This window comes from Cololabis saira, unplaced genomic scaffold (genome assembly GCF_033807715.1).
Source record: "Cololabis saira isolate AMF1-May2022 unplaced genomic scaffold, fColSai1.1 scf031, whole genome shotgun sequence".
In the NCBI taxonomy this organism is placed as follows: domain Eukaryota; kingdom Metazoa; phylum Chordata; class Actinopteri; order Beloniformes; family Belonidae; genus Cololabis; species Cololabis saira.
The window spans coordinates 577,762-589,165 of NW_026906195.1; positions in this window are offsets into that span (position 1 = coordinate 577,762).

Below are 11,404 nucleotides of genomic sequence, written 5' to 3' on the forward strand. Positions count from 1 at the left end.
GAGAACGGTGTCTATGTAGTTGATCTGAGCGACTCATTTCATTATTGGACTCACCAAACCACTTACAGTGTTTCAGGTACAAAATGACTGTTTCTCGCTGAGAAAATGCCAAAAAGCGGATTTCTGTCATAACATTGATTTACCTTCTGATTTTTTAAGGCAAGCTATTGAAAACGTTAGAAAATTGGAGAAAGGTGTCTATGTAGTTGATTTGAGAGACTCATTTCATTATTGGACTCTCCAAACCGCTTACAGTGTTTCAGGTACAAAATGACTGTTTCTCGCTGAGAAAATGCCAAAAAGCGGATTTCTGTCATAACATTGATTTACCTTCTGATTTTTCAAGGCAAGCTATTGAAAATTTCGGAAAATTGGAGAAAGGAGTCTATGTAGTTGATTTGAGAGACTCATTTCATTATTGGACTCACCAAACCACTTACAGTGTTTCAGGTACAAAATGACTGTTTCTCGCTGAGAAAATGCGAAAAAGCGGATTTCTGTCATAACATTGATTTACCTTCTGATTTTTCAAGGCAAGCTATTGAAAATGTCGGAAAATTGGAGAAAGGAGTCTATGTAGTTGATTTGAGAGACTCATTTCATTATTGGACTCACCAAACCACTTACAGTGTTTCAGGTACAAAATGACTGTTTCTCGCTGAGAAAATGCCAAAAAGCGGATTTCTGTCATAACATTGATTTACCTTCAGATTTTTCAAGGCAAGCTATTGAAAATGTCGGAAAATTGGAGAAAGGAGTCTATGTAGTTGATTTGAGAGACTCATTTCATTATTGGTCTCACCAAACCACTTACAGTGTTTCAGGTACAAAATGACTGTTTCTCGCTGAGAAAATGCCAAAAAGCGGATTTCTGTCATAACATTGATTTACCTTCTGATTTTTCAAGGCAAGCTATTGAAAACGTTGGAAAATTGGAGAAAGGTGTCTATGTAGTTGATTTGAGGGACTCATTTCATTATTGGACTCACCAAACCACTTACAGTGTTTCAGGTACAAAATGACTGTTTCTCGCTGAGAAAATGCCAAAAAGCGGATTTCTGTCATAACATTGATTTACCTTCTTATTTTTTAAGGCAAGCTATTGAAAACTTTAGAAAATTGGAGAAAGGTGTCTATGTAGTTGATTTGAGCAACTCATTTCATTATTGGACTCACCAAACCACTTACAGTGTTTCAGGTACAAAATGACTGTTTCTCGCTGAGAAAATGCCAAAAAGCGGATTTCTGTCATAACATTGATTTACCTTCTGATTTTTCAAGGCAAGCTATTGAAAACGTCATAAAATTGGAGAAAGGAGTCTATGTAGTTGATTTGAGAGACTCATTTCATTATTGGACTCACCAAACCACTTACAGTGTTTCAGGTACAAAATGACTGTTTCTCGCTGAGAAAATGCCAAAAAGCGGATTTCTGTCATAACATTGATTTACCTTCTGATTTTTTAAGGCAAGCTATTGAAAACGTTAGAAAATTGGAGAAAGGAGTCTATGTAGTTGATTTGAGAGACTCATTTCATTATTGGACTCACCAAACCACTTACAGTGTTTCAGGTACAAAATGACTGTTTCTCGCTGAGAAAATGCCAAAAAGCGGATTTCTGTCATAACATTGATTTACCTTCTGATTTTTTAAGGCAAGCTATTGAAAACGTTGGAAAATTGGAGAAAGGTGTCTATGTAGTTGATTTGAGGGACTCATTTCATTATTGGACTCACCAAACCACTTACAGTGTTTCAGGTACAAAATGACTGTTTCTCGCTGAGAAAATGCCAAAAAGCGGATTTCTGTCATAACATTGATTTACCTTCTTATTTTTTAAGGCAAGCTATTGAAAACTTTATAAAATTGGAGAAAGGTGTCTATGTAGTTGATTTGAGCGACTCATTTCATTATTGGACTCACCAAACCACTTACAGTGTTTCAGGTACAAAATGACTGTTTCTCGCTGAGAAAATGCCAAAAAGCGGATTTCTGTCATAACATTGATTTACCTTCTGATTTTTCAAGGCAAGCTATTGAAAATGTCGGAAAATTGGAGAAAGGAGTCTATGTAGTTGATTTGAGAGACTCATTTCATTATTGGACTCACCAAACCACTTACAGTGTTTCAGGTACAAAATGACTGTTTCTCGCTGAGAAAATGCCAAAAAGCGGATTTCTGTCATAACATTGATTTACCTTCTTATTTTTTAAGGCAAGCTATTGAAAACGTTAGAAAATTGGAGAAAGGTGTCTATGTAGTTGATTTGAGAGGCTCATTTCATTATTGGACTCACCAAACCACTTACAGTGTTTCAGGTACAAAATGACTGTTTCTCGCTGAGAAAATGCCAAAAAGCGGATTTCTGTCATAACATTGATTTACCTTCTGATTTTTCAAGGCAAGCTATTGAAAACGTCATAAAATTGGAGAAACGAGTCTAAGTAGTTGATTTGAGGGACTCATTTCATTATTGGACTCATCAAACCACTTACAGTGTTTCAGGTACAAAATGACTGTTTCTCGCTGAGAAAATGCCAAAAAGCGGATTTCTGTCATAACATTGATTTACCTTCTGATTTTTCAAGGCAAGCTATTGAAAATGTCGGAAAATTGGAGAAAGGAGTCTATGTAGTTGATTTGAGAGACTCATTTCATTATTGGACTCACCAAACCACTTACAGTGTTTCAGGTACAAAATGACTGTTTCTCGCTGAGAAAATGCCAAAAAGCGGATTTCTGTCATAACATTGATTTACCTTCTGATTTTTTAAGGCAAGCTATTGAAAACGTTAGAAAATTGGAGAAAGGAGTCTATGTAGTTGATTTGAGAGACTCATTTCATTATTGGACTCACCAAACCACTTACAGTGTTTCAGGTACAAAATGACTGTTTCTCGCTGAGAAACTGCCAAAAAGCGGATTTCTGTAATAACATTGTTTCAAGTGTCTGAGAGAGCTTAGCAAGGGGCCTCGCATTGACCATTACTTCCTTAGAGGTAGGGCAAATCAGTCGAGTGAAGCCCAATGGCAGGATATTCACCACAGGGTATCAGAACCCCAGACGAAGCTCAATCAAGCACAGATCCATTTATGAACATCAGCCCAGAGCCCATCCAGCTACAGACAGCAGTAGAGCTGGACGAAAACCTCAAATCTTGTGGCCTAAATCCTGTCAGAAAAAGGAGTGGGAAACCACAGACACAGACCTCGTCCACCTTTTAGAAGGTCTGAAAGGGGGTGTGGAGAAAAAACTGGACAAGATCGGAGAGACCATTTATAGCTATGGAGCAGAGAGATTTGGTGTGAAACGTGAGAACTTGCAGACACAGAAGGAACCATCTGCTCATCTCAAGTCCAGGAGACAACAAGAGATTCAGAGACTCGTGAAAGAAAGGAGGTGCCTGAGGAAACAATGGAAGAAGGCCACGGAAGTGGAAAAGAAAGGCCTTGGGGCACTACAGGGCGACATCAAGCAGCGTCTGGCAGCACTGCGAAGAGCAGAATGCCTGAGAAGGCAACATAAGAAGAGAGAGCGAACGAGGACTGCCTTCTACAGAGATCCCTATAAATTTGGTAAGGACCTCTTTGTCAGGGAGAAATCTGGGACCCTCAAAGTACCCATAAGAGAACTGGAAGAACATCTTCGGAAGACCTACTCCGACAAACAGAGGCATGTGCCAGCCAGCATTCCGGAGGATATGCCACCCATCCAACCACCTGAGCACCAGATGGAAACAAGGCCCCCCACATGGAGCGAAGTTGAGAGCACAGTAAAACGGGCAAGAACAGCTTCAGCCCCGGGGCCCAACGGCATTCCATACAGGGTGTATAAGAACACGCCAGGCGTCTTGAAATACCTCTGGAAGCTTATGAAAGTGGCATGGGAAAAAGGAATGATACCAAAGGCATGGCGACGGGCAGGAGGGATCCTGATTCCCAAAGAGAAGAATTCCTCAACCATCGAGCAGTTTCGCCAGATCAGCCTTCTCAATGTGGAAGGAAAGATTTTCTTCAGTGTCGTGGCCCGTAGGCTCTCAGCATTCCTGCTGGCGAACAACTTTGTTGACACCTCAGTGCAAAAGGCAGGGATAAGTGGGTTCTCAGGTTGCTTGGAACACACAAATGTCATCTGGCACCAAGTACAGACGGCCAAGAAGGAGAAGAAAGACCTGCATGTGGTGTTTTTAGATCTTGCCAATGCCTTCGGGTCAGTGCCTCATGAGATCTTGTGGACAGCGTTCAACTTCTTTCAAGTGCCAGAGGGAATCGCAAGTCTAGTCAAAGCCTACTACCAGGATCTCCAATTCTGTGTTACAGCACAGGATAGTACAACTGCCTGGCAGCACCTTGAGATAGGCATTATGGCGGGCTGCACCATCTCGCCACTGGTGTTTACAATGGCAATGGAGCTACTTATTCGTGCATCACGATGGGTGGTTGGAGGAGAACGATTGAAGAGCCGGCTCCATCTTCCCCCAATCAGGGCGTACATGGACGACATGACGACAATAACAACAATGGTCGCATGTACCAAACGTCTGCTGGAGAAACTCCGGGGAAACATCAAATGGGCACGAATGGAGATTAAACCCAGCAAATCCCGTAGCATCTCCATTGTCAAAGGTAAGCTCACCAATGCAAGGTTCTATGTGGACGACCAGCCAATCCCAACAGTTCTGGAGAAGCCTATCAAAAGCCTTGGCCGATGGTATAGCGCAGAACTTAAAGACTCTGAGCAGGTGGAACAACTCAGGCAGGATACAATCAGCGGCCTCAAGCAGATGAACAACACTGCTCTCCCTGGAAAATTGAAGCTATGGTGCTTTCAGTTTGGGCTGCTACCTCGCCTCATGTGGCCAATTTCCATCTATGAGGTCACCTTATCTCATGTCAATCGGCTTGAGAGACTGGTGAATGCCCAAGTGAGGAAGTGGCTTGGACTGCCGAGATGCCTTTCCAGCATAGGCCTGTATGGCAATGGAGCGCTCTCCCTTCCAATCTCAAGCCTGGTGGAGGAGTACAAATGTGCCAAAACAAGGGTGGAAATGACTCTTACAGAATCCCGGGACCCATGCGTCAGAGATGCGGCTCCAACCCTGGCAACAGGGAGGAAATGGAAACCATCTGCAGCAGTAGCAGTGGCAAAGACCACCCTCAGACACCGGGATATAGTGGGACGAGTCCAACATGGCAGAGGGGGTCTTGGCCTGGAAGCAACAACACCCGCTTGGCAAAAGGCTACTCCGTCTGAACGGCGACACATGGTGGTTGAGGAGGTGCGCAACCAGGAGGAGGCAGCCAGGTGTGCCAAGGCAGTCTCCCAAGCCCAGCAAGGACGCTGGATGAGGTGGGAGGGTGTGGAGAGGAGGAAAATCACGTGGAATGAGATGTGGAGCATGGAGGCTAATAGGCTCAGCTTCATCATCAGAGCCACTTATGATGTCCTGCCCTCTCCAACCAACCTACATCTCTGGTATGGAGAGGACCCAGCCTGCCTGCAGTGTGCAGCCCCAGCAACCCTCAAACACATCCTGGTGGGTTGCAAGACCAGCCTGACTCAAGGAAGATACACCTGGCGCCATAACCAAGTGTTGAAGTGCTTGGCTGCCGAACTTGAGGACAAGAGGGTCACCATCAACGCCATGCCTTTCAAAACCCAGACCACCCTCCCACGGAAGACAACATTCGTCCAACAAGGGGAGAAACGGAGAACCAAGCCATCACCTCCAAACTCAGGCCCACTGGACACAGCCCGGGATTGGGAAATGCGGGTAGACCTCAGCCAGAGGCTCACTTTCCCGCCAGAAATCGCAGCAAGCAACCTGCGCCCAGATTTGGTCCTCTGGTCCAAGTCATGCCGGCGTGTCTTCATTGTGGAGCTGACTGTCCCGTGGGAGGATAACATCGACGAAGCATTCGAAAGAAAAAGGCTGCGTTATGCTAACCTAGCAGCTGATGCTGAGGCGCGGGGATGAAACGTAAAGGTGTGGCCAGTGGAGGTTGGCTGCCGAGGCTTTGTAGCCAGGTCCACCACACGGCTCCTGAAGGAAGTTGGGATCAGAGGACAGGCCCAGCGGAAGGCAATAAAAGAACTTGCCAAAGCAGCCGAACGGAGCAGTCACTGGCTGTGGCTGAAACGGAGGGATGCAACATGGGCTGTTTGATGACCACGGGGTGCCACCATATGACACACACCCAGGTCTGATCAGCCTGTGGCAGGCCAACCTTGGAAGAGGGTGTATTGTGTTAAGAGGCCGAAACACCTGATGAAGACAAGGCACACAACTGATGACGTGTAGATTTAGTGGTGCCCCGCGATCTTGTCCAAACTCCACCCCACAGTCATGTCCGATAGGAGTTATCGTGCTGATATATTTTAGGGATATTAACAGCTAGTCCTATTAAGAATCCTACCTTCTGATTTTTTAAGGCAAGCTATTGAAAACGTCAGAAAATTGGAGAAAGGAGTCTATGTAGTTGATTTGAGCGACTCATTTCATTATTGGACTCACCAAACCACTTACAGTGTTTCAGGTACAAAATGACTGTTTCTCGCTGAGAAACTGCCAAAAAGCGGATTTCTGTCATAACATTGATTTACCTTCTGATTTTTTAAGGCAAGCTATGGAAAACGTCAGAAAATTGGAGAAAGGAGTCTATGTAGTTGATTTGAGAGACTCATTTCAGTATTGGACTCACCAAACCACTTACAGTGTTTCAGGTACAAAATGACTGTTTCTCGCTGAGAAAATGGCAAAAAGCGGATTTCTGTCATAACATTGATTTACCTTCTGATTTTTTAAGGCAAGCTATTGAAAACGTTAGAAAATTGGAGAAAGGAGTCTATGTAGTTGATTTGAGAGACTCATTTCATTATTGGACTCACCAAACCACTTCAGGTACAAAATGACTGTTTCTCGCTGAGAAAATGCCAAAAAGCGGATTTCTGTCCTAACATTGATTTACCTTCTGATTTTTTAAGGCAAGCTATTGAAAACGTTAGAAAATTGGAGAAAGGTGTCTATGGAGTTGATTTGAGAGACTCATTTCATTATTGGACTCACCAAACCACTTACAGTGTTTCAGGTACAAAATGACTGTTTCTCGCTGAGAAACTGCCAAAAAGCGGATTTCTGTAATAACATTGTTTTACCTTCTGATTTTTTAAGGCAAGCTATTGAAAACGTTAGAAAATTGGAGAAAGGTGTCTATGTAGTTGATTTGAGAGACTCATTTCATTATTGGACTCACCAAACCACTTACAGTGTTTCAGGTACAAAATGACTGTTTCTCGCTGAGAAAATGCCAAAAAGCGGATTTCTGTCATAACATTGATTTACCTTCTGATTTTTCAAGGCAAGCTATTGAAAACGTCAGAAAATTGGAGAAAGGAGTCTATGTAGTTGATTTGAGCGACTCATTTCATTATTGGACTCACCAAACCACTTACAGTGTTTCAGGTACAAAATGACTGTTTCTCGCTGAGAAACTGCCAAAAAGCGGATTTCTGTCATAACATTGATTTACCTTCTGATTTTTTAAGGCAAGCTATGGAAAACGTCAGAAAATTGGAGAAAGGAGTCTATGTAGTGGATTTGAGAGACTCATTTCAGTATTGGACTCACCAAACCACTTACAGTGTTTCAGGTACAAAATGACTGTTTCTCGCTGAGAAAATGGCAAAAAGCGGATTTCTGTAATAACATTGTTTTACCTTCTGATTTTTTAAGGCAAGCTATTGAAAACGTCAGAAAATTGGAAAAACTAGTCTATGTAGTTGATTTGAGAGACTCATTTCATTATTGGACTCACCAAACCACTTACAGGGTTTCAGGTACAAAATGACTGTTTCTCGCTGAGAAAATGCCAAAAAGCGGATTTCTGTCATAACATTGATTTACCTTCTGATTTTTCAAGGCAAGCTATTGAAAACGTCAGAAAATTGGAGAAAGGAGTCTATGTAGTTGATTTGAGAGACTCATTTCAGTATTGGACTCACCAAACCACTTACAGTGTTTCAGGTACAAAATGACTGTTTCTCGCTGAGAAAATGGCAAAAAGCGGATTTCTGTCATAACATTGATTTACCTTCTGATTTTTTAAGGCAAGCTATTGAAAACGTTAGAAAATTGGAGAAAGGAGTCTATGTAGTTGATTTGAGAGACTCATTTCATTATTGGACTCACCAAACCACTTCAGGTACAAAATGACTGTTTCTCGCTGAGAAAATGCCAAAAAGCGGATTTCTGTCCTAACATTGATTTACCTTCTGATTTTTTAAGGCAAGCTATTGAAAACGTTAGAAAATTGGAGAAAGGTGTCTATGTAGTTGATTTGAGAGACTCATTTCATTATTGGACTCACCAAACCACTTACAGTGTTTCAGGTACAAAATGACTGTTTCTCGCTGAGAAACTGCCAAAAAGCGGATTTCTGTAATAACATTGTTTTACCTTCTGATTTTTTAAGGCAAGCTATTGAAAACGTTAGAAAATTGGAGAAAGGTGTCTATGTAGTTGATTTGAGAGACTCATTTCATTATTGGACTCACCAAACCACTTACAGTGTTTCAGGTACAAAATGACTGTTTCTCGCTGAGAAAATGCCAAAAAGCGGATTTCTGTCATAACATTGATTTACCTTCTGATTTTTCAAGGCAAGCTATTGAAAACGTCAGAAAATTGGAGAAAGGAGTCTATGTAGTTGATTTGAGCGACTCATTTCATTATTGGACTCACCAAACCACTTACAGTGTTTCAGGTACAAAATGACTGTTTCTCGCTGAGAAACTGCCAAAAAGCGGATTTCTGTCATAACATTGATTTACCTTCTGATTTTTTAAGGCAAGCTATGGAAAACGTCAGAAAATTGGAGAAAGGAGTCTATGTAGTGGATTTGAGAGACTCATTTCAGTATTGGACTCACCAAACCACTTACAGTGTTTCAGGTACAAAATGACTGTTTCTCGCTGAGAAAATGGCAAAAAGCGGATTTCTGTAATAACATTGTTTTACCTTCTGATTTTTTAAGGCAAGCTATTGAAAACGTCAGAAAATTGGAAAAACTAGTCTATGTAGTTGATTTGAGAGACTCATTTCATTATTGGACTCACCAAACCACTTACAGGGTTTCAGGTACAAAATGACTGTTTCTCGCTGAGAAAATGCCAAAAAGCGGATTTCTGTCATAACATTGATTTACCTTCTGATTTTTCAAGGCAAGCTATTGAAAACGTCAGAAAATTGGAGAAAGGAGTCTATGTAGTTGATTTGAGAGACTCATTTCATTATTGGACTCACCAAACCACTTACAGTGTTTCAGGTACAAAATGACTGTTTCTCGCTGAGAAACTGCCAAAAAGCGGATTTCTGTCATAACATTGATTTACCTTCTGATTTTTTAAGGCAAGCTATGGAAAACGTCAGAAAATTGGAGAAAGGAGTCTATGTAGTTGATTTGAGAGACTCATTTCAGTATTGGACTCACCAAACCACTTACAGTGTTTCAGGTACAAAATGACTGTTTCTCGCTGAGAAAATGGCAAAAAGCGGATTTCTGTAATAACATTGTTTTACCTTCTGATTTTTTAAGGCAAGCTATTGAAAACGTCAGAAAATTGGAATAACTAGTCTATGTAGTTGATTTGAGAGACTCATTTCATTATTGGACTCACCAAACCACTTACAGTGTTTCAGGTACAAAATGACTGTTTCTCGCTGAGAAAATGCCAAAAAGCGGATTTCTGTCATAACATTGATTTACCTTCTGATTTTTCAAGGCAAGCTATTGAAAACGTCAGAAAATTGGAGAAAGGAGTCTATGTAGTTGATTTGAGAGACTCATTTCATTATTGGACTCACCAAACCACTTACAGTGTTTCAGGTACAAAATGACTGTTTCTCGCTGAGAAACTGCCAAAAAGCGGATTTCTGTCATAACATTGATTTACCTTCTGATTTTTTAAGGCAAGCTATGGAAAACGTCAGAAAATTGGAGAAAGGAGTCTATGTAGTTGATTTAAGAGACTCATTTCAGTATTGGACTCACCAAACCACTTACAGTGTTTCAGGTACAAAATGACTGTTTCTCGCTGAGAAAATGGCAAAAAGCGGATTTCTGTAATAACATTGTTTTACCTTCTGATTTTTTAAGGCAAGCTATTGAAAACGTCAGAAAATTGGAAAAACTAGTCTATGTAGTTGAATTGAGAGACTCGTTTCATTATTGGACTCACCAAACCACTTACAGTGTTTCAGGTACAAAATGACTGTTTCTCGCTGAGAAAATGCCAAAAAGCGGATTTCTGTCATAACATTGATTTACCTTCTGATTTTTCAAGGCAAGCTATTGAAAACGTCAGAAAATTGGAGAAAGGAGTCTATGTAGTTGATTTGAGAGACTCATTTCATTATTGGACTCACCAAACCACTTACAGTGTTTCAGGTACAAAATGACTGTTTCTCGCTGAGAAAATGCCAAAAAGCGGATTTCTGTCATAACATTGATTTACCTTCTGATTTTTCAAGGCAAGCTATTGAAAACGTTAGAAAATTGGAGAAAGGTGTCTATGTAGTTGATTTGAGAGACTCATTTCATTATTGGACTCACCAAACCACTTACAGTGTTTCAGGTACAAAATGACTGTTTCTCGCTGAGAAAATGCCAAAAAGCGGATTTCTGTCATAACATTGATTTACCTTCTGATTTTTCAAGGCAAGCTATTGAAAACGTCAGAAAATTGGAGAAAGGAGTCTAAGTAGTTGATTTGAGAGACTCATTTCATTATTGGACTCACCAAACCACTTACAGTGTTTCAGGTACAAAATGACTGTTTCTCGCCTAGAAAATGCCAAAAAGCGGATTTCTGTAATAACATTGTTTTACCTTCTGAATTTTTAAGGCAACCTATTGAAAACGTCAGAAAATTGGAGAAAGAAGTCTATGTAGTTGATTTGAGGGACTCATTTCATTATTGGACTCACCAAACCACTTACAGTGTTTCAGGTACAAAATGATTGTTTCTCGCTGAGAAACTGCCAAAAAGCAGATTTCTGTCATAACATTGATTTACCTTCTGATTTTTTAAGGCAAGCTATTGAAAACGTTAGAAAATTGGAGAAAGGTGTCTATGTAGTTGATTTGAGCGACTCATTTCATTATTGGACTCACCAAACCACTTACAGTGTTTCGGGTACAAAATGACTGTTTCTCGCTGAGAAAATGCCAAAAAGCGGATTTCTGTCATAACATTGATTTACCTTCTGATTTTTCAAGGCAAGCTTTTGAAAACGTCAGAAAATTGGAGAAAGGAGTCTATGTAGTTGATTTGAGAGACTCATTTCATTATTGGACTCACCAAACCACTTACAGTGTTTCAGGTACAAAATGACTGTTTCTCG